At 44.2% G+C, this 18,998-nt stretch overlaps 1 non-coding gene across 1 annotated transcript; it reads right to left on the bottom strand.

The window, feature by feature from the left end:
* Positions 1-13,139: 13,139 nt before the first annotated feature.
* TRNAG-UCC (transfer RNA glycine (anticodon UCC)) lies at positions 13,140-13,212 on the bottom strand. Its single transcript has one exon. It is a non-coding gene; the product is annotated as a tRNA-Gly (tRNA).
* Positions 13,213-18,998: the final 5,786 nt, after the last annotated feature.

Genomic DNA, 18,998 nt, shown 5'->3' with positions numbered 1-18,998 from the left:
TGTGCCTGTTGACCATCTGTATGTCTTCACTGAAAAATTACCCTTTTGCATCTTCTGCCCACTTTTCAGTTGGGTTGTGTGCTTTTTGATATTGAGTTGAATGAGCTGTTTATATATTTTGGATATTAGCCCCTTATCAGTTATACTTTTGCAAATGGTTTCCTTTGCTGCGAAAAACCTTTTCCGTTTAATTCAGTTCAGTTCAGTCGCTCAGTCATGTCTGACTCTTTGCAACCCTGTGAATCGCAGCATGCCAGGCCTCCCTGTCCATCACCAACTCCCGGAGTTCACCCAAATTTATGTCCATTGAGTCAGTGATGCCATCCAGCCATCTCATTCTCTGTCATCTCCTTTTCCTCCTGGCCCCAATCCCTCCTAGCATCAGGGTCTTTACCAATGAGTCAACGTTTTGTATGAGGTGGCCAAAGTATTGGAGTTTCAGCTTCAGCATCAGTCCTTTCAATGAGTATTCAGAACTGATTTCCTTTAGGATTGACTGGTTGGATCTCCTTGCAGTCAAAGGGACTCTCAAGAGTCTTCTCCAACACCACAGTTCAAAAGCACCAATTCTTTGGTGCTCAGCTTTCTTTATAGTCCAACTCTCACATCCATACATAACTACTGGAAAAACCAAAGCTTTGACTAGACAGAACTTTGTTGACAAAGTAATGTCTCTGCTTTTTAATATGCTGTCTAGGGTGGTCATAACTTTTCTTCCAAGGAGGAAGTGTCTTTTAATTTCATTGCTGCAGTCACCATCTGCAGTGATTTTGGACCCCAAGAAATAGTCTCACTGTTTTCATTGTTTCCCCATCTATTTGCCATGAAGTGATGGGACCAGATGCCATGATCTTAGTTTTCTGAATGTTGACTTTTAAGTCAACTTTTTCACTCTCCCCTTTCACTTTCATCAAGAGGCTTTTTAGTTCCTCTTCACTTTCTGCCATAAGGGTGGTGTTATCTGCATATCTGAGGTTATTGATATTTCTCGCGGCAATCTTGATTCCAGCTTGTGCTTCATCCAGCCCAGCATTTCTCATGATGTACTCTGCATATAAGTTAAATAAACAGGGGTGACAATATACAGCCTTGACGTACTCCTTTCCCAATTTGGAACCAGTCTGTTGTTCTATGTCTGGTTCTAACTGTTGCTTCTTGACCTGCATACAGATTTCTCAGGAGGCAGGTAAGGTGGTCTGGTATTCCCATTTCTTGAAGAATTTTCCACAGTTTGTTGTGATCCACATAGTCAAAGGTTTTGGCATAGTCAATAAAGCAGAAGTAGACATTTTTCTGGAACCCTCTTGCTTTTCTGATGATCCAACAGATGTTGGCAATTTGATCTCTGGCTCCCCTCTCTTTTCTAAATCCAGCTTGAACATCTGGAATTTCTCTGTTCATGTACTGTTGAAGGCTGGCTTGGAGAATTTTGAGCATTACTTTGCGAAGGTGTGAGATGGGTGCAGTTGTGTGGTAGTTTGAACATTCTTTGGCATTGAATGTTGCCATGTGGTGGAAAGAGCTCCCCAAGAGGCTGCTGCCCATGTAACTGTGTCCCCAGGGTAAGCTCTAGTTGCCTTCCACCTCTCCAGGAGGCTTTCCAGGACCAAGGGCTGGGTCGGACCCAGGATCTTTTCAAGTTACTGCTTGTGTACAGGGTCTCAAAGCATGTGAGATTTTGTGTGTGCTGTTTAAGAATGGAGTCTCTGCAGCAAAAGAGACACAGATATATAGGACAGTCTTTTGGACTCTGTGGGAGAGGGTGAGGGTGGGATGATTTGGGAGAATGGCACTGAAACATGTATATTATCATATGTGAAATGAATCACCAATCCAGGTTTGATGCATGGGACAGGATGCTTGGGCCTGGTGCACTGGGATGACCCAGAGGGATGATATGGGGAGGGAGGTAGGGGGGGGGTGTTCAAGATGGGGAACACCATGGCGGATTCATGTCAATGTATGGCAAAACCAATACAATATTGTAAAGTAATTAGCCTCCAATTAAAAAAAAGAAAAGAACGGAGTCTCTGTTTTCCACAACTCTCTGGCTCTCTGTGGAGAAGGCAATGGCAACCCACTCCAGTGTTCTTGCCTGGAGAATCCCAGGGACGGTGGAGCCTGGTGGGCTGCCGTCTATGGGGTCGCACAGAGTCGTACATGACTGAAGTGACTTAGCAGCAGCAGCAGCTGGCTCTCTGCAAAGTAAGCCCCTCTGGCCCTCTGGGAGCTCATCTCCCTGGCACAGGACTCCCAGGCTGGGAGTGATGTGGGACTAAGACCCCCTTGTTCTTTGGGGAGAACCTCTGTGATCATAATTATTCTTTTGTTTGTGGGTGGCCCACCATATGGGTCTTGACTCTACTACGACTCTAGCCCTCCTACTGGTCTCATTGTGGTTTCTTCCTTAATTGTAGAAGATCTTTTCTGGTAGGTTCTGGCCTTTTTAATTGGTAGTTATTCAATAAATCGTAATTTTGATGTACCCATGAGAGGAGGTGAGTGCAGAGTCTTTCTACACCACTGTCTTAGCTGATGTCCCTAGAACTCTGCTTGCTTTTCCACTCTAAAATTAACATAGGCACTTTAAGGAAAACAAAAATAAATACACAGAAGAGTTAACTACATGCCCACCACTCTTATCCTTGGTCAGTGTTCTGTATATTTCTTTGCATTTTTTTTCTTTGAACACATTTGATTTTCACATAGTTGATAATGATTTGTATTTCATATTTATTCTTATTTTTCCACATAATATATCATAGCATCTTTCAGTTTACTAGCTGGGCTTTGTAGCTAGTGGCATACCAGCCCTTGAAAGCTAACCAAGAGCACTTCTTCCAAATTCCGTGTTGTTGAAATCATTCACGAAGGAAATATCCAAACCGTGGAAATCAGCACACATTACAAAGCAGAGCTTTCCCCCGGAGAACAGGTAGTCACAGATTTATCAGCACATCACAGTTTATAACCATCATTTGTGTGTGTGTGGGCACTCAAGTGTATTTGACTCTTTGCGACCCTAGGGACTGTAGCCCACCAGGCTCCTCTGTCCATGGAAATTTCCAGGCAAGAATACCGGAGTGGTTAGCCATTCCTCCTCCAGGAGATCACTCCTGATGCAGAGATGGAACCCCCGTCTCTTGCATCTCCTGCATTGGCAGGTGGATTCTTCACCACTGGCACCACCTGGGAGTCTAAACTATCATTTTTTGTGGCCACCAAATTGCCTTTGAGTAAATACATGATAGTGAAAAGTTATACGTATTACATACCAGGTACTCAGTACCTTACGCATTTAGCCATTTAATTCTAGCAACAGAACCCATCAGGTAGGTGCAATTATCGTCCACATTTTGCAGATGAAGAAACTCAGGCAGACAGTAGTAGTAAATTGCCTGCTGTCCCACTGGTAGAAAGCAGGAACAAGCCTGAGAGCTGGGATTTGAACACAGGAGTCTCACTGCAGCATCTTAGCCTTTACCGTACCTGCTACTTGATACCTCTGCTCCAGCCAACAATTGGGCAGTCACCCTCTGAGGCCAGCGCCTCTGTCCATGAATCATTCAGCAAGTGGGCAGAACTGTGGGGCAGACTGCTTCATCTTCCTGCATCCTGAGTGCATGTGGGGAGCCCCGCCCCCCCAGGAGTCTCCATTACCTCTCGAACATGGCTCTGCACTCCAACAGAACAGATGCACCAGCCTGCACTGCCAGCTACTCAGAAGGCAGCAACTTCCTCAGGTTGCTCTCAGAACTGAGCTGGGTTTTGGGGGGATGCTGGAACACCCCAAGTTGCAAGAACCATTGCAACCTCAGAGGCCAGGTGAGCTTCTGTATTTTTTCAGTGCAAGGACAGCATGGGTGACTTCTTTCTCCTGCCCTAAGGGTTGGAAGTGTTTTAAACAGTCAGGAGTACTGGGCAGGATTCTATTTCTGGTGTAGCTGCTGAGTTGCCTGAGTGATAACCAGGGAAGTCATTTGACCTCAGCAATGATCCTTTTACAAGGTAGAGGCTATTAAGACCCAAGCGTTTTCAGAGCACTCCAAAGCTTCTGCAGACAAGACGCTGTGTGTGCAATTCAGCTGCCTGCAGGCTCTCTCAGGGCCCAGCGTTCACCTTCATGGGACTGGGATCCCTGGGGCTCCCATTCTGTGCTCTCACTTTAGTGTGATGTGTGAGAGGTGTGGCAGTGGTGTGAGAGGTGTGTGATGTGTGAGAGGTGTGGCAGAGACCACTCTGAAGCTTGCCAGCCCTGCTTTGGAGAAGAGGCTCACATGAAGCTGAGGACAGACCATTTCATCAAGGTGGGAGAGAAGAAATATTGTCTCAGAAGTTATGAGGGTTTGATTGTCACTTGACTAAAATCATCACTGAAATAGAAAAATTGTACGTCCCCTACATGCAAAGCCTTGCAGTACCATAGGAATTCAATCCGTATTTATTGACAGATGCTCTTGTCACCCTAAGAACAAAGTACTTAAGCATCTAGTTTCAGTCCAGTTTAGGATTTTCCCTGACCTTTCAAATTCTCTAAACCATAAAGTACCAGATAGAGATCCAGCCAGAATTAGAACATAGTCAGTGGCAAATCTCTGGCTTTTTTCTTACAGTGCTTCCAAGAAAGGAGTTCAGTATATGTAAAGAGATGAGAGACAGGAGAGAGGAAAACAGCAGAATGGGAAAGACTGGAGAGCTCTTCAAGAAAATTAGATCCCAAGGGAGCATTTCATGCAGAGATGGGCACAGTAAAGGACAGAAATGGTAGGGACCTAACAGAAGCAGAAGAGATTCAGAAGAGCTGGCAAGAATACACAGAAGAACTGTCCAAAAAAGATCTTCACGACCAAGATAATCACGATGGTGTGATCACTCACCTGGAGCCAGACATCCTGGAATGTGAAGTCAAGTGGGTCTTAGGAAGCATCACTATGAACAAAGCTAGTGGAGGTGATGGAACTCTGGTTGAGCTATTTCAAATCCTGAAAGATGATGCTGTGAAAGTGCTGCACTCAATATGCCAGCAAATTTGGAAAACTCAGCACTGGCCACAGGACTGGAAAAGGTCAGTTTTCATTCCAATCCCAAAGAAAGGCAATGCCAAAGAATGCTCAAACGACTGCACAATGGTACTCATCTCACACACTAGTAAAGTCATGCTCAAAATTCTCCAAGCCAGGCTTCAGCAGTATGTGAACCGAGAACTTCCAGATGTTCAAGCTGGTTTTAGAAAAGGCAGAGGCACCAGAAATCAAATTGCCAACATCTGTTGGATCATCAAAAAAGCAAGAGAGTTCCAGAAAACATCTATTTCTGCTTTATTGACTATGCCAAAGCCTTTGACTGTGTGGATCACAATAAACTGTGGAAAATTCTTTAAGAGATGGGAATACCAGACCACCTGACCTGCCTCCCGAGAAACCTGTATGCAGGTCAGGAAGCAACAGTTAGAACTGGACATGGAACAATGGGCTGGTTCCAATTTGGAAAAGGAGTACATCAAGGCTGTATATTGTCACCCTGCTTATTTAACTTATATGCAGAGTACGTCATGTGAAATGCTGGGCTGGATGAATCACAAGATGGAATCAAGATTGCCAGGAGAAATATCAATAAGCTCAGATATGCAGATGACACCACCCTTGTGGCAGAAAGTGAAGAGGAACTAAAAGAGCCTCTTAATGAAAGTGAAAGAGGAGAGTAAAAAGCTAGCTTAAAACTCACATTCAAAAAGCTAAGATCATGGCATCCGGTCCCATCACTTCATGGAAAATAGATGGGGAAACAGTGTCAGACTTTATTTTGGGGGGCTCCAAAATCACTGCAGATGGTGACTGCAGCCATGAAACTAAAAGACACTTGCTCCTTGGAAGAAAAGCTATGACCAACCTAGACAGCATATTAAAAAGCAGAGACATTACCTTGCTGACAAAGGCCTATCTTGTCAAAGCTATCTACGGTTTTTCCAGTAGTCATGTATGGATGTGAGAGTTGGACTATAAAGAAAGCTGAATGCCAAATAATTGATGCTTTTGAAATGTGGTGTTGGAGAAGACTCTTGAGAGTCCCTTGGACTGTAAGGAGATCCAACCAGTCAATCCTAAAGGACATCAGTCCTGAATATTCATTGGAAGGACTTATGCTGAAGCTGAAGCTCCAATGCTTTGGCCACCTGATGTAAAGAACTGACTCATTGGAAAAGACCCTGATGCTGTGAAAGATTGAAGGCGGGAGGAGAAGGGGACAACGGAGGATGAGATGGTTGGATGGCATCACCTACACAATGGACATGAGTTTAAGTAGGCTCCTGGAGTTGGTGATGGACAGCAAAACCTGGCGTGCTGCAGTCCATGGGGTCAAAAATAGTTGGACATGACTGAGCAACTGAACTGAAGGAAACAAAGACAACGTGTAGTGGTCTTGACGGAAATGTATTTGTTTAAAATTTGTTTGCCTCTCTACATTCAAATTCTCTTGAATACCTTTGATTAAATAAAAAAAAAAAGAACCCGATGGCTCTATGATTCCAGATTACTCCTCAGAATTGGAGGGGCCGTGGAGGACTGAGACACAGGCAGAATTTGAGGAGAAACGGAGCGTTTGGCGGATGAGAGACAGCTGCCCTAGCCTGCCTTGTGGCAACTGTCAGTCGATAGGAAGAAGATGTGGGTGGAAAATCACCATGTAAGTAAAGTCCACGTTGCATGATTTGTTCTGTAGATATTTGGAATCATGTGTGATGTCCCCAGCTGGATGCATTCTCTGTTCTTTTGTATCCCCTGAAGCCTAATAACAAGCATGGACTCTTGTTGAGGCTTGTTTTCACCCTCTGTGATCTCATGGAAAGAGAAAAATTTACAGTGATAGTGATTCTGCATTTGCCATTTCTTTTTCAAAAAATGACTTAAACTACAGCCCAAGCTTGAGCTCCCCTACAGTGCAGTGAGGAATTGCATAGTTAAGTGTGTGAGCTCTGCCATCTTGTACTTCTCACATCTCACATGAGCCTTGACACCCGGTCCTCTCAATGTGGTCACCCCACGATGCTGTCAGGATGACAGCTGCCACATGGCTAGCTTTCCCTAGAGGACTCCAGGCAGTGGCCTGGGCCATCAATTAGGAGTAATTGGCAGGGCTGACATTTGACTTGAGCTAATGGCCTGAGGTCTCCATGAGTCACCCTGACCTCTGACCTGTAGCAAGCCTGTTTTGGGGTTTGATGGAAGTATTTCTGCAATTCATCAAGACAGCACGTCGCACTGTTCCCTTGGCATTTTAATAATGCAGTGGGTTATGTTCCAAACCGCTGGCAGCATTGTAGTTCTTGTTGGATTTAACTGAATTGAGAACCACTGGCTCCAGGTTTGGCCCGGGGGTGGGTGGTGGTGGCCTGTCCAATCCCCTAAGGCTAAGGGGATTTTTAGTCAGGACTGCCAGGCATAGGCAAACCAGGCAGAAGAAACATAATATTTCAACTGCTTCTGAAGAAGGCAGTGAAGAGTCAGAAGCATTCTGAAGGAGGCAGTTCTTTTATGAGGGGGACACTGATGAAGCTCTAAGATATTGATGGTGCATCCAGCAGACTAACCTGTCTCCATTAGCCAGGCAGAATAAACATGGCATCAGAGGTAAGGTTCTCATTGGGTTCAATGATTTTCTCCTTTCTTATTCCCCTTTGGACTGGACCATACTATCACCTGGCAGGGGAACCCTTCCTCCACGCGCGTTCTCTGCTCTGCTCTCTGAGGGCGTGGTCTGTTAGATTTCGGTCTACTGTTGTGGCATTCATGCATTTTTTTTAACCTCACCTCGGAGCTAAAGTGCATTATTTGCAGTAACTCAGCACATGTACATACACATACCTACTCAGACACACTTGAAACAAAAGCTTCAGAATTACTTTTTTACAGATTACACGTTACTGCAATTACAGACACTTCCAATTTTATTCTATTTCTCTCCCTCCACTTCCTTTTTCATTTTAACACTAGTTAAGATGACTATATTAATTTTGTTCCTTACAGACTGATGACCACACATGTCCTGAGCAGCACTGATCACACGCACACCTTGGACCTTCTACTTTTACTCATTCTCTGGGAGGTTTTCATTGCCTTCTAGTTTTTACTATTTATTGTGCAAATATTCACATTTGTCAATTATTTGAAAATAATTGTCAATATTTATACATACCTTTAAAAATTCCTCAACAGATCCTCAAAACATTAATATTTGATTTCTTCTTTGCTACTTCATTTCTTTTCTCTGCCCCAAAGCCATTACTATATAGGACACAGTCTGAAAACACACACACCAAAAAGTTAACAGATTCTTTCTGGATAGTGAGATTATACATTATTTTTAATATTTCTAATAACTATATATTATTTGTATGAAAATCATGCAAGTTTTTGCAGTGTTCATTGCTATATTTAGTTAAAAGGTCAGTTACTAGAGCTTTTGAAAATAATGGTAAATTCTTCTCATTGTCTTATTAATTTTTTACTTTCTTAAGTCATTCGAAAAGAAAATTGCACATAGAAGCTAATCAACAGCCTTTGAAGGATATCAGTGTTTCATTGTGTTGGTTTATTTTCCCATCCTTTTCTTCAATTCTCATATCTGTCTTTCAGTTCTCTTAAAATATTTATATATATGTATGTATTTTATTTTTTTTATCAGTTTGCTGGTATCAGTCCTCAAGAATCAGTTCTTCAGCTGACTGACAAAACATAGGAAGCTATTGCTTCTGTCTTATGTTAAGTAACAGATCATTCTGTCTTCTCTGATGATTCATAATTCAGCAGAGTTGTCAAACCTCAAAAGTAATAAATTGTGTTTGTGTCTCATCTTTGTGAAACCCTGACTAATTTGCTGATAATTACTGGGACATTAGCCATAATATTTTTTAATTGGGTACAAACTGTGAACTTTATATCCCACTTAACTGTAACTGTTTTCGATTATTAGATAACTATTGGCTGTTGTATGTGTATTTCTTTATGGATTGAGGAAGTTACACTCACTCAGGGCCTCTGTTAAAATGAACTGCAATCTCTGGAGTGTTATTCAGTTCAGTTCAGTTCAGTCGCTCAGTCATGTCCAACTCTTTGCGACCCCATGAATCACAGCATGCCAGGCCTCCCTGTCCATCACCAACTCCTGGAGTCCACACAAACCCATCCACGTCCATTGAGTCGGTGATGCCATCCAGCCATCTCATTCTCTATTGTCCCCTTCTCCTCCTGCCCTCAATCTTTCCCAACATCAGGGCCTTTTCAAATGAGTCAGCTCTCTGCATCAGGTGGCCAAATTATTGGAGTTTCAGCTTCAACATCAGTCCCTCCAATGAACACCCAGGACTGATCTCCTTTAGAATGGACTGGTTGGATCTCCTTGCAGTCCAAGGGACTCTCAAGAGTCTTCTCTAACACCACAGTTCAAAAGCATCAATTCTTCAGTGCTCAGCCTTCTTTATAGTCCAACTCTCACATCTATACATGACAACTGGAAAAACCATAGCCTTGACTAGACGGACCTTTGTTGACAAAATAATGTCTCTGCTTTTTAATATGCTGTCTAGGTTGGTCATAACTTTCCTTCCAAGGAGCAAGTGTCTTTTAATTTCATGGCTGCAATCAGCATCCACAGTGATTTTGGAGCCCAGAATAATAAAGTCAGCCACTGTTTCCACTGTTTCTCCATCTATTTCCCATGAAGTGATGGGACCAGATGCCATGATCTTTGTTTTCTGAATGTTGAGCTTTAAGTCAACTTTTTCACTCTCCTCTTTCATTTTCATCAAGAGGCTTTTGAGTTCCTCTTCACTTTCTGCCATAAGGGTGGTGTCATCTGCATATCTGAGGTTATTGATATTTCTCCCAGCAATCTTGATTCCAGCTTGTGCTTCTTCCAGCCCAGCGTTCCTCATGATGTACTCTGCATATAAGTTAAATAAGCAGGGTGACAATACACAGCCTTGACATACTGCTTTTACTATCTGGAACCAGTCTGTTGTTCCATGTCTAGTTCTAACTGTTGCTTCCTGACCTGCATACAGGTTTCTCAAGACGCAGGTCAGGTGGTCTGGTATTCCCATCTCTTTCAGAATTTTCCACAGTTTATTGTGATCCACACAGTCAAAGGCTTTGTCATAGTCAATAAAGCAGAAATAGATGTTTTTTTGGAACTCTCTTGCTTTTTCAATGATCCAGCGGATGTTGGCAATTTGATCTCTGGTTTCTCTGCCTTTTCTAAAACCAGCTCAAACATCTGGAAGTTCATGGTTCATGTATTGCTGAAGCCTGGCTTGGAGAATTTTGAGCATTACTTTAAGCGTGTGAGATGAGTGCAATTGTGTGGTAGTTTGAAGGAGTGTTATTGCATCACGTTAAATTACCAACCTGCAGATATAGCCACTTGATGTCACCTCTGACCCAGCCTTCAAGACCTCCTAGGGGAGCAAGGAAAGAAGGACTAGGTAGTATAGGGTGGTCACCTTTCAGAGCTGGTGCTTCATATCTTTGTTCACTCCCTTTTCCTATTGAGTACATACTTGCTACTTTTCAATACTTTGAAGCTCTCTGTACCCAAGTCCTGTTTGCAAAAGCAGTTCATTGAACCTGCAGAGAGCCGCCAGTCCAAATCATCTTATGCTCCATCATTGCCAATCTCAGAATTTACCAATTGAAATATTAAGCTAAATATTGAACCACATTTATTAATGCAGTTACACTTAGTGATGAAAGCGTGTAAATGAAGGTCTTCCCAAGTAGAAATTTTTATAGTGATGATATGCTTTTTTCAATCTTATTTATTTTTGGCTATGCTGGGTCTTTGTTGCTGTGTGCAGGCTTTCTCTAGTTGCAAAGAGTGGGGACTACTCTCCAGTTGCGGTGTGCAGGCTTCCCATTTCAGTGACTTCTCTTGTTGCAGAGCACAGGCTCTAGGCATGTAGGCTCAGTGGTTATGGCTCATGGGCTTAGTACAGCATGAGGAATCTTCCCAGACCAGGGATTGAACCCATGTTCCCTGCATTGGCAGGTGGATTCTTAACCACTGTACTACCAGGGAAGTCCTCCCCATGTAGAATTCTTAAATAGAATTATCCGCTTTCTTATTAGAACCTCTCCCCTTTGGCACTGTCCTGTCTACGGCCTAGCACTCAACATCATCATGCTGTTTCCTAGGCCTCTCCTCCATGTATTTCTCTCTCCTCTGGTTCTCAAGCTTTCAGAGCTACTTTCATGTATGTTTGTCTGTCCCATTTCTATTCTCTCAATATTCAGCTTATCTGAAGAAGATCTTGGGATCTGAGTTGACCACACTCATGAGCTGTTAGTGTGATGTGGCAGGGATAAAATTCCATGGGAGTATACCATTCCTGCTCTTTTATGGCTGTCTTCCCATATACAAATTATTAATGCTATCTGATCTTCCTTCCAATGCAGGGTTGCAGAAACAGCCACTAAGGAAAGATGTAGACTTTAATCGATGAATGGGAGCCTCCCCCTTGTATGAATGGAGGAGACTGCCCAGAGCACAGAGGGTACAAGATTCCAAAAGTGACCTGCCATCTGGCACCATAAACACATAAGATTTATTTGGACCAAGCGCCTTCTGGGCCCCAGAAGTGTTAGCCAATGAAGCCTTCCTGGAGGGATCTTTGCTTTAACCAGCTAGAAGTGGTTTACTCTTTCAGATCTCCACAGAGAATGGGAAAAGCAGGCAGAAATCAATTGAATTTGTTTTGTGGTGAAAGTTTCCACTGATGAATGACTGCTTAGGGTTCCCACCAGCTTCAACAGGAGGGTTAATTAAATCATTATCCTGCTGGCTGGCATTGGAACAGTGGCAGCCTTGAATCAGCAAGGCAGTTTCAAAAGTGTTCAGCTGAAAACAGTTAAGACACTCCTTGTCCTGCTCTCTAATGGGGACCCAGCCCTGGGCCATTAACCTTCTGCACTGACAGACTGGATCAGCTTCCGTGGATCTTGCATTAGCTGCATAACTTCCTTCCTGGTCTGATTAGGCATCATTGTCCTTTTCACCCCAGTTCCCATAGCACTGAAAGAGCTCTATTTTAATACCTGAATCAGGAAGCTCAGGGGCCCTTTCCCAGTGTTGGTAAGGCGTGTCTTGTTTTCCAGGAGCACAAGCAACAACTGAAGGTGTGACAACTGTTAGTTACATAGCTGCTGATTTGTGTCTATTACTGCTTCCTATGCTGGAGAAGACCTGAGAGTGCCTTGGACGGCAGGGAGGTCCAACCAGTCCATCATAAAGGAGATCAGTCCTGGGTGGTCATTGGAAGGACTGATGCTGCAGCTGAAACTCCAATACTTTGGCCACCTCATGCGACGAGCTGACTCACTGGAAAAGAGTCTGATTCTGGGAGGGATTGGGGGTGGGAGGAGAAGGGGACGACAGAGAATGAGATGGCTGGATGCATCACTGACTCTATGGACATGAGTTTAAGGACAGGGAGGCCTGGCGTGCTGTGATTCATGGGGTTGCAAAGAGTCGGACATGACTGAGTGACTGAACTGAACTGAACTGATACTAGGGTGTGCAGGAGCCTCTGGTGGTGTCTCCGGCAAAAGGTCTGGCTGGATCTATAAAGATTTCTTATCTTATTACCATGAAAAAGGATTGTATAAACTTGTTTCTCCAAAAGGCTGTTATGAAAAAAGGCAATAATGAAAACATACACCAGACGTATTTTGCCGGGCCGTCTCCTGTGTTGTGAGAAGCGTTCAAAGGGCACGGTCATAGCTGACTTGGAGTTTCTGACCTGGATATTTAGTGGCCAGTGGTATAAATGATTCAGCAGAGAAAGGTGGAGAGTATTCTATTGTCTCAGTTTCCTGTTGCTCCTGCAACAAATTACCACAAACAAAGCAACACGTAGTTATTATTGGAACTGAGGCCCCCTGCTTGAGTTTACGATTGATTTCTTTATCCAAAACTTTATTTACTCTTTCTTGCCTCCTGACCCCCTCAAGATTGAGGAGTATCAAAGAAAAGAGGGAACTGAAACTAAGCAGGACCATCTGGGGCCTTCCCAGGTTCAAAAGCCCCTGTGTCCCAGTTTCATTTTTTTTTCTTTTGACCACATTCCAACACATGTGGGATTTTATTTCCCTGACCAGGAATCAAACCTGGACCCCCTGCATTGGAAGTACAGAGTCTTGACCACTGGACCACCAGGGAAGTTCCCCATGTTTCTTGTTTGTAGGGAAAAAAAAAAAAAAAGACTTTAATCTCGTAGGCGTTTCCCGAGTTCCAAAGAACAGACTCAGCAGTTAATAATTAGGAAAGTGAGGCAATGCAGAAACAAAGGAAAAGCTGTCAAGAAACAATAGTTCAGCAGCAAAGCAGGGGTACTAGTTCCTCCCCAAGGGCTATGTAACAACCTGAGGCATATCTTTGAGCTGTTCTGCAGACAGTAAGATCCCTGCACAGATGGAGTATAGTGACTGTATGCTGACCACAAGCATTAGACTCCAGACTGGTTGGAACCAGGGGGTTGAGGATTCAGTTCAGTGCAGTTGCTCAGTTGTGTCTAATTCTTTGTGACCCCACGGACTGCAGCATGCCAGCCTTCCTTGTCCATCACCAACTCTGGGAGCTAGATCAAACTCATGTCCATCGAGTTGGTGATGCCATCCAACCATCTCATCTTCTGTTGTCCCCTTCTCCTCCCAGGTTGAAGATTAAAATTCCCAAAACTTTACCCTCTGATCACACTACCAACTCATCAGAAGAAAGTCCACAAGATGCAACCTTCATCTCAGATGTTGCCTTTAAAAACCCTTCCCCGAAAGGCATTGAGAAGTTTGAGTCTCGAGCACGAGCTCCCTGTTCTTGCTTGACACCTGCAGAAGCCACCGCACTTCCGTCCTACGTGATCTGGTGTCCATGTGGCGGGTGGGCGGAGCCACATTCAGTTTGGTAACAGTGTCTCACAGTTCCGGGGGCTCAGAAGTCTGAAATGGGTCTTACAGGGCTAAACTCAAGGTGTTGGCAGGGTTTTGTTGCTTCTCGGGGCTCTAGAAAAGTGCCTATCTCCTCTCTTTTTCTAGGTTCCAGAATGGATTCCTTGGCTCATTGCCTCCAGTTATGAATCCCATCAGTCCAGCTGCTTGTGTTGTTGTGTCTGCTTCTCTGACTCTTCTGCCCTCTTTTCCTTAAAAGGACCCTTGTGGTTACCTTAGACCACCATATAGCACGGGAATCTCCCACACCACATCACCCTTAGATACATCTGCAAGTTCTGTTTGCTCTGCAAAGTAGCATATTTGCAGGTTCCAGGGAAAAGGATATGGACACCTTCTGGGAAGCATTATTCTCCCTACCACCCCTATTAAGGGAATTGTTGCTTTTCTATCTCAATATTAGAGCTGTTTCAAATCCCTTTTACTGTGGGAGGACAAGACAGAGATGCAGATATGGTCCCTCAGAGACACAGAAACCCAGTTTCCATTATCCAGTGCAATTTCAGGAAATGGCCATTTTAGAGGACCATAAAGATAATGGCACCCATGGTTGAACAGATAGCCTCTCAGCACAGCTCTGAGCTAGGTACAGGAACAGTTTCATGGCTGGGGAGGTGGGGGAGGGAGGGCATCTGGGGAGTGCGGTATAGGATGGGGGTGTTAGAAAGGTAAAAGAGCCTCAGAGCTGAATACTCAGTCTTCACGTCTCCCGAGTTTCTAGGTTATTTGGAAAAAAACCCACTATAGAGAAGTCAGCCAGCCTTGAAAAACAAGAACAGCCTCTTTCTTAACTGTTCTCCCTACCCAAGCTGAGGTGGAGCAGGGGCTCAGAGAAATGTGCAGAAGTCTTTTAAAAGAGCCTGGGCTTGGGAGTTGCCAGAACGGGACTCCGGTCTCTGCTCTGTGAAACTTGGACCGTATTGTGCCATCTTTGTGTCAAATGAAAACGTCTGCCTCTTAGGGTTGATGTACTGATTAGACACAGTATATGTAACGCTTACAGTACACTGGTTGGCTCCTGGCAGGTGCTCAAACTAGTCAGTGCCATCATGGCTATTATCATCATCATCATAATTAGAACAGGAAATGGAAATTGGAGTCAAGTCTTCCCGGAAAATTTCTCACACTGTTACAGCCATTAGACATTTGTCTGAACCAGGGGAGAGAATTTGCGGGCGAGGATGATAAAGAAGAATGACTGCCTCTTTCACCCTCCCTGTGCCCTCCCTGCCCAGACACCCCTCTAGAAGAAGTCTTGGGAGTACCTTCTTAGGCTCTAAAGAAAAAAACAAAACAAAAACTTGAACACAGTAACACCCTCAGTCTTGAAGATGCCAAAATTAAGCCAGCAGGAGGCGATTTAGTTCTTCAGATTACGGTCTGAATTACTCTAATGGTATTCTCTCCCCACAAATTTTGAGATTTGAAGAGGCTCCATCTTTCCCTCCAGTGTTCAGAGTTAGCTGAGATTAAGAGTCATACAAAGAGAGCTCAAATTATCACTGGCAATGCTGATGGGGAATCATGACTTTAGATCTACAGCCATGTGAATTTGCCATCAATTTACCCCAGTGAGATGAGCTTACCTTCCCAGGTCTCAGCCTAGCAGGACAAGTCAGGGACTCCCCAGAGTCCTGGCTCTTGACTCTGGTCTGATCAAAAGCAGATTGGAATGCCTATGTCCTGGAGACATGCTTGCTCCAAAATAAAACCACTGTTGAGGCAGTCCAAGCGTGGGCTGGAGAAGAATTTCCAGATACACAGGGAGTGGAGGGGAGTGAGTTTATTATGAACAAAGATCAGACAAAAAGTGGGCCCTGTGAGCACAGTTGGCCAACCTCCTGACAGACTGGGGAAAATTGACAGTTTTCGTGGGTTAATAGCCAATTTTTATAGCCTCAAGACAAAGAAAATTCCTGCTGAAATGTTGGTGTTAGGTGATTGGGATGCTAGCGGGTGTTTACTGGAATGGGCATCTTTGCCTAACTGGGAGTCAGCCAGGCTTATGTGTGAGCTTGTTAGTGATAATCAGGGGGCTTTGGGCAAGGTTACAAAGGGGCTCAGTCACCTTCAGAGGTGACCTTTGTTCTGGACTCCACTTCTGTGGCCTTGGGGCAGGACTGAACAATAACCCCAAGGAAGACGATGGACCATGCTTAGCTCCTTCCATCAAATTCACCAGTCAGAAATCCCACCTCCTCCCACGGGCACGAAAGGGTGAGAGGTGATGAAACAGGTCAGGAGAATTACTCTAGCAGGAATTCATGTGTCTGCATCAGAACCTGAGGCGCTGGCACTTCCCTCATGGTCCAATGGCTAAGACTCTGCATTCCCAATGCAGGCGGCCCTGGTCTGATCCCTTGTTGGGGAACTAGATCCCACACGCCCCAACAAAGATCGAAGGTCCTACATGCTGCAGCTAAGACCTGGAGCAGCCAAATTAAAACAAACAAACCTGAAGCCCGAGGCACTGGCTCTGGGGAAGCCAGCTGCCGATCATAAAACACTCAAGCAGTCCCATGGGTGAGCAACTGAGCCCTCCCACCAGCCACCTGCGCTGACTTGCCAGGCTTATGTGTGAGCCACTTTGGAAGCAGACCCTAGCCCTAGTCAAGCCTTTAAATGCTGGTTCCTGTTGCAAATGATAACTTTTGTCAGTTAAGCAAATCAGATCTCCATTTGATGAGCAGCTAATCAGTGAAACAGATAACCTGAACAGCTGAGACTGGACGAAGAAGATACAGTTGATGTGTTGGGCGGTAAAAACAAGGTGTCCACTGAAAGGAATACCTGCTGCTTGATCCTAGAACTCGGTTCTTCAGGCAGGGATGCGTTCACAGTTAGAAAGCTGTAATTTGGTCCCACCAATTCCTAACAGCTAGTGTCGTTTTCTCTATCTTTCAGGTTCTCCTTTCCCATTCCTTTATGGATCTGTGTACAAGCATATTGCATTTGTTTAGGGATTTTAATTTTTTTTTAAATGGTCCGTGATGTGTTTTGACCAGCATCAAATGGACATGGGGTGAGGGAAAGCTGTTTTTCTTAAACCTTTTTTCCATAATGGCATGCTAGTTCAACCTTTATCTTTAAATTCTTCATAGTTTTAATAAAGAAACTGAGGGATTTAAGATAAGCTCTGACTCCTGTAGGACCACACTGCCTTAAATACCAAGGATGACAACTTGAAGAGTAGAAATAATAATAAATTGTACTGGCTTCTTGTGATTTAAGTTTACGCGTGTCAGTTTCTTGGGCAATGAACTAATTATCCTCAATCAAAACAGACAAAAGGGTCACATAACATTGAATGTGATCTCAGTGAGACAGCAGTGAGCGGTTCTGAAGAGACCTTAATTCCCTGCCCAGTAATTGAACTTGAGTAGCCTGGATGAAAATCAGGAATCCTGGCTGGTAGTCCACCATCGGCTAGAGGCTAGAAGCAAAGTGGCCTTGGCTCTGTCCCCCGTTAGAAAGCAAGAATGTTTCAAGGAGGAAAATACTGTAAAAACAGGTACAAAGTTTAATTGTTAGAGACACAGCACAGTGATGGGAGAGCACACAGAGAAGCAGTTTGTTTAAGTCAGAAGCGAAGCAGAAATACAGGTCTGGAGGGAAAGGGTGTGGGTGTTCTCTTTGATAAGGAGGGGCGTAATAAAGAGGAGATTCAAATCAGTTCAATAGGACAGTCCTTCTGGGTCTGTGCCTTTGAACAATGATTTCTTTTTTCACACTTGACCAGCCCTAAGACACTCCCCCAGTGTATGTGCGCATCTTCTTGCTAAGAGGATCCCACCTCAGAGGCCTGTGGGGGGCACGTCCACACTTATTATGGGGGAGGGGGAGGGACCCCTCCCTTTCTGACCCCCAAGGAGCCTTCCTCCGCATGTGCAAACAGGGAGGTTTTCCTTGGTCTCAGGAGTGGTCATTTTTCTCTCTTTACTTTAGCAGAGTCCAGCGTCTGCCACTAGCTTTATCCTTGGAGTATCTGGCTGAGAAGAAAGCTTCAGTTTTACTCCACTTGACAAACACCAGCTGTCCAGCCCAGGGGCCCGTCTGTCTCCTTCCTCATCTAGACCTGGAAACAAATAAAAAACAAGCCAACCACAACAAACTCAACATCAAGAAGACATTACAGCTCTAGAGGTCTCCTAACACCATAACTGCAGAGACGCTGTGATGCTTTGTAAAACAGAGTAATGGTCAAAGGGAAAAAGGATGTACAGAAAGGAACGACAACTAACATCAATAGAAAAGCATGAGGAAATATTTCCTGCTTGACTCTATGCCACATGCCAGACAAATGTTCCTGGCATCACTTTTGGAAAAGCACCTGATCCTGAGAACCAGCTATCGCTGTTGTTCCACAGGAATGTGATCCATCATGAGCTTGGGTGGGAGGTTGTTGTTGTTCAGTCACCCAGTCGTGTCCGACTCTTTACGACCCCATGGACTGCAGCACGCCAGGCCTCCCTGCCCCTCACCATCTCCTGGAGTTCGCTCAAGTTCATTGCATCGGTGATGCCATCCAGCCATCTCATCCTCTGACGCCCTCTTCTCCTTCTGTCTTCAATTTTTCCCAGTGTCAGGGACTTTTCCAATGAGTCATCTGTTGGCATCAGATGACCAAAATACTGGAGCTTCAGCTTTAGCATCAGTCCTTCCCGTGAATATTCAGGGTTGATCTCCCTTAAGATGGGAGGGAGGAGGGTGTCCTAAATCTTAGATAACTACAGATGAAGTTCATACATCATCAAAAATGCTATCAAATCAGAAAAGGAAAAATGTTATTTGACTAGAAAACATCCACCATTTAAGCTACTGGCTTGAAGGTGCTTTCTCATCTTCCACACTTTCATTCCAAGAAAAAAAGACCATTGCTATAGAACCAATAATAACAATCAACCTTGGATGTTGTTAGTCTACTTATTTGAAACCCAGAAAAGTTTTTTTTTTCCCCTTAAATAGAAGCATGCTCTAGCAGATGCTGTTTCATCTAATTCC

This window comes from Moschus berezovskii, chromosome 9 (assembly GCF_049115385.1).
Source record: "Moschus berezovskii isolate FMDL1 chromosome 9, NW_MosBer_1.0, whole genome shotgun sequence".
NCBI lineage: Eukaryota > Metazoa > Chordata > Mammalia > Artiodactyla > Moschidae > Moschus > Moschus berezovskii.
Note: the sequence above shows the minus strand (reverse complement) of the source record. Positions and strands in the feature narration are given on the sequence as shown.